Consider the following 5,504-nt stretch of genomic DNA (forward strand, 5'->3'; position numbering starts at 1 on the left):
TTGACGAGATCTTTATAGATCCTGGATATCAACCTTTTGTCTGTACCGTCATTGGCAAATATCTTGTCCCATTCCGTGGGTTGCCTCTTTGTTTGGTAGACTGTTTCCTTTGCTGTGCAGAAGCATTTCATCTTGATGAAGTCCCAAAAGTTCATTTTGCTTTTGTTTCCTTTGCCATCAGAGACATATTTTGATAGAAATTGCTGTGGCTTTTATAGAAGAGGTTACTGCCTATGTTCTCCTCTAGAATTCTGAAGGATTCCTGTCTCACGTTGAGGTCTTTTATCCATTTTGAGTTTCTCTTTGTGTACGGTGTAAGAGAATGGTCGAGTTTCAGTCTTCTACATATCACTGTGCAGTTTTCCCAGCACCATTTATGGAAGAGACTGTCTTTTTTCCATTGTATATTTTTTCCTGTTTTGTGGAAGATTATTTGACCATAGAGTTGAGGGACCATATCTGGGCTCTCCACTCTGTTCCAGTGGTATATGTGTCTGTTTTTATGCCAGTACCATTTTGTCTCGGTGTTCACAGCTTGGTAGTAAAGCGTGAAATCTGGTAACGTGATGCCGCCAGTTTTGTTTTTGTTTTTCAACATTTCCTTAAAAATTCTGGTTACCTTCTGATTCCATACAAATTTTAGGATTATTTGCTCCAACTCTTTGAAAAATGCCGGTGGAATTTAAAAGTCTAGATTTCTCTAGGATGTATGGGCATTTTAACAATGATTATTCTTCTGATCCAAGAGCATGGAATGGTCTTCATCTTTTTGTTTCTTCTTTGATTTATTTCATGAGTGTTCTGTATTTCTTCGAGTACAGATACTTTACATCTTTGGTTAGGTTTATTCCCAGGTATCTTATGGTTCTTGGTGCTATAGTAAATGGAATCAATTCTCTAATATCCCTTTCTGTATTTTCATTCTTAGTGTATAAGAAAGCCACTGATTTCTGTACAATGACTTTGTATCCTGCCAAGTCTCTGAATTTCTGTATGAGTTCTAGAAATTTTGGGGTGCAGTCTTTAGGCTTTTCCACATAAAGAATCATGTCATCTGTTAAGAGAGAGCTTTTGACTTCTTCCTTGACAACTTGGATACCTTTTATTTCTCTTCGTTGTTTGATTGCTGTTTCTAGGAATTCTAATAATATGTTGAACAAGAATGTTGAGAGTGGGCATCCTTGTGTTCCTGATCTCAATGGGAAGGTTGCAAGCTTTTTGCCATTGAGGATGATATTTGCTGTGGGTCTTTCATAGATAGATTTTATGAAGTTCAGGAGTGTTCCCTCTATCCCTATACTTTGAAACATTTTAATCAGGAATGGATGCTGGATTTGTCAAATGCTTTATCTGCATCAATTGAGAGGACCATGTAGTTCTTCCCTCTTCTCTTAGTGTTTGTTCTCTCACATTGATTGATTTGCAAATGTTGAACCATCCTTGTAACCCAGGGATGAATCCCTTGCCTTTGCCTTTGTTCCTAGGAAGATGTTGCTACGGCTGAGGTCGAAGAGGTTGCTGCCTGCATTCTCCTCAAGGATTTTGATGGATTCCTTTCTCACATTGAGGTCCTTCATCCATTTGGAGTCTATTTTCGTGTGTGGTGTAAGGAAGTGGTCCAATTTCATTTTTCTGCATGTGGCTGTCCAATTTTCCCAGCACCATTTATTGAAGAGGCTGTCTTTTTTCCATTGGACATTCTTTCCTGCTTTGTTGAAGATTAGTTGACCATAGAGTTGAGGGTCGATTTCTGGGCTCTCTATTCTGTTCCACTGATCTATGTGTCTGTTTTTGTGCCAGTACCATGCTGTCCTGATGATGACAGCTTTGTAATAGAGCTTGAAGTCCGGAATTGTGATGCCACCAACATTGGCTTTGTTCTTCAATATTCCTTTGGCTATTCGAGGTCTTTTCTGGTTCCATATAAATTTTAGGATTATTTGTTCCATTTCTTTGAAAAAAAATGGATGGTATTTTGATACGGATTGCATTAAATGTGTAGATTGCTTTAGGTAGCATAGACATTTTCACAATATTTATTCTTCCAATCCAGGAGCATGGAACATTTTTCCATTTCTTTGTGTCTTCCTCAATTTCTTTCATGAGTACTTTATAATTTTCTGTGTATAGATTCTTAGTCTTTATTTAGGTTTATTTAGGTTTATTCCTAGGTATCTTATAGTTTTGGGTACAATTGTAAATGGGATTGACTCCTTAATTTCTCTTTCTTCAGTCTTGTTGTTGGTGTACAGAAATGCAACTGATTTCTGTGCATTGATTTTATATCCTGACACTTTACTGAATTCCTGTACAAGTTCTAGCAGTTTTGGAGTGGAGTCTTTTGGGTTTTCCACATATAGTATCATATCATCTGCGAAGAGTGATAGTTTGACTTCTTCTTTACCTGTTTGGATGCCTTTAATTTCTTTTTGTTGTCTGATTGCTGAGGCTAGGACTTCTAGTACTATGTTGAATAGCAGTGGTGATAATGGACATTCCTGCCGTGTTCCTGACCTTAACGGAAAAGCTTTCAGTTTTTCTCCATTGAGAATGATATTTGCGGTGGGTTTTTCATAGATGGCTTTGATAATATTGAGGTATGTGCCCTCTATCCCTACACTTTGAAGAGTTTTGATCAGGAAGGGATGCTGTACTTTGTCAAATGCTTTTTCAGCATCTATGGAGAGTATCATATGGTTCTTGTTCTTTCTTTTATTAATGTGTTCTATCACATTGATTGATTTGCGGATGTTGTACCAACCCTGCAGCCCTGGAATAAATCCCACTTGATCGTGGTGAATAATCCTTTTAATGTACTGTTGAATCCTATTGGCTAGTAATTTGGCAAGAATTTTTGCGTCTGTGTTCATCAAGGATATTGGTCTGTAGTTCTGTTTTTTGGTGGGGTCCTTCTCTGGTTTTGGGATCAAGGTGATGCTGGCCTCATAAAATGAGTTTGGAAGTTTTCCTTCCGTTTCTATTTTTTAGAAGAGTTTCAGGAGAATAGGAATTACTTCTTCGTTAAATGTTTGGTAGAATTCCCCTGGGAAGCCGTCTGGCCCCGGGCTTTTGTTTGTTTGGAGATTTTTGATGGCTGTTTCAATCTCCTTACTGGTTATGGGCCTGTTCAGGTTTTCTATTTCTTCCTGGTTCAGTTGTGGTAGTTTATATGTCTCTCGGAATGCATCCATTTCTTCCAGATTGTCCAATTTGTTGGCGTAGAGTTGCTCATAGTATGTTCTTATTATTGTCTGTATTTCTTTGGTGTTAGTTGTGATCTCTCCTCTTTCATTCATGATTTTATTGATTTGGGTCCTTTCTCTTTTCTTTTTGATGAGTCTGGCCAGGGGTTTATCAATCCTATTGATTCTTTCAAAGAACCAGCTCCTAGTTTCATTGATTTTTTCTATTTTTTTTTTTGTTTCTATTTCATTGATTTCTGCTCTGATCTTTATGATTTCTCTTCTCCTGCTGGGTTTAGGGTTTCCTTCTTCTCCTTTCTCCAGCTCCTTTACGTGTAGGGTTAGGTTGTGTACTTGAGACCTTTCTTGTTTCTTGAGAAAGGCTTGTACCACCATATATTTTCCTCTCAGGACTGCCTTTGCTGTGTCCCACAGATTTTGAACTGTTGTGTTTTCATTATCATTTGTTTCCATGAATTTTTTCAATTCTTCTTTAATTTCCTGGTTAACCCATTCATTCTTTAGAAGGATGCTGTTTAGTCTCCATGTATTTGGGTTCTTTCCATCTTTCCTCTTGTGTTTGAGTTCTAGCTTCAGAGCATTGTGGTCTGAAAATATGCAGGGAATAATCCTAATCTTTTGATACCGGTTGAGACCTGATTTGTGACCCAGGATGTGATCTATTCTGGAGAAGGTTCCATGTGCACTAGAGAAGAATGTGTATTCTGTTGCTTTGGGATGAAATGTTCTGAATAGATCTGTGATGTCCATCTGGTCGAGTGTGTCATTTAAGGCCTTTATTTCCTTGTTGATCTTTTGGTTGGATGATCTGTCCATTTCAGTGAGGGGAGTGTTAAAGTCCCCTACTATTATTGTATTATTATTGATGTGTTTCTTTGATTTTGTTATTAATTGGTGGATATAGTTGGCTGCTCCCACGTTAGGGGCATAGATATTTAAAATTGTTAGATCTTCTTGCTGGACAGACCCTTTGAGTAGGATATAGTGTCCTTCCTCATCTCTTATTATAGTCTTTGGCTTAAAATCTAATTGATCTGATATAAGGATTGCCACCCCAGCTTTCTTCTGATGCCCATTAGCATGGTAAATTGTTTTCCACCCCCTCACTTTCAATCTGGAGGTGTCTTCGCGTCTAAAATGAGTTTCTTGTAGGCAACATACTGATGGGTTTTGTTTTTTTATCCATTCTGATACCCTGTGTCTTTTGATTGGGGCATTTAGCCCATTAACATTCAGGGTAACTATTGAGAGATATGAATTTAGTGCCATTATTAGTCTGTAAGGTGACTGTTACTGTATATTGCCTCTGTACCTTTCTGATCTACTACTTTTAGGCTCTCTCTTTGCTTAGAGGACCCCTTTCAATATTTCCTGTAGAGCTGGTTTGGTGTTTGCAAATTCTTTCAGTTTTTGTTTGTCCTGGAAGCTTTTGATCTCTCCTTCTATTTTCAATGATCGCCTAGCTGGATAGAGTATTCTTGGCTGCATGTATTTCTCGTTGAGTGCTCTGAATATATCATGCCAGCTCTTTCTGGCCTGCCAGGTCTCTGTGGATAAGTCTGCCGCCAATCTAATATTTTTACCATTGTATGTTACAGACTTCTTTTCTCGGGCTGCTTTCAGGATTTTCTCTTTGTCACTAAGACTTGTAAATTTTACTATTAGGTGACGGGGTGTGGACCTATTCTTGTTGACTTTGAGGGGGGTTCTCTGCATCTCCTGGATTTTGATGCTTGTTCCCTTTGCCATATTAGGGAAATTCTCTCCAATGATTCTCTCCAATAGACCTTCTGCTCCCCTCTCTGTTTCTTCTTCTTCTGGAATCCCAATTATTCTAATGTTGTTTCGTCTTATGGTGTCACTTATCTCTCGAATTCTCCCCTCATGGTCCAGTAGCTGTTTGTCCCTCTTTTGCTCGGCTTCCTTATTCTCTGTCATTTGGTCTTCTATATCACTAATTCTTTCTTCTGCCTCATTGATCCTAGCAGTGAGAGCCTCCATTTTTGATTGCACCTCATTAATAGCTTTTTTGATTTCAACTTGGTTAGATTTTAGTTCTTTAATTTCTCCAGAAAGGGCTTTAATATCTCCAGAGAGGGTTTCTCTAATATCTTCCATGCCTTTTTCGAGCCCAACTAGAATGTTCAGAATCATCATTCTGAACTCTTGATCTGACATATTACCCATGTCTGTGTTGATGAGGTCCCTAGCCTTCGGTACTGTCTCTTGTTCTTTTGTTTGTGGCGATTTTTTCCGCCTTGTCATTTTGTCCAGATAAGAGGATATGAAGGAGCAAATAAA

This window comes from Meles meles, chromosome 3, assembly GCF_922984935.1.
Source record: "Meles meles chromosome 3, mMelMel3.1 paternal haplotype, whole genome shotgun sequence".
Classification (NCBI taxonomy): Eukaryota; Metazoa; Chordata; class Mammalia; order Carnivora; family Mustelidae; genus Meles; species Meles meles.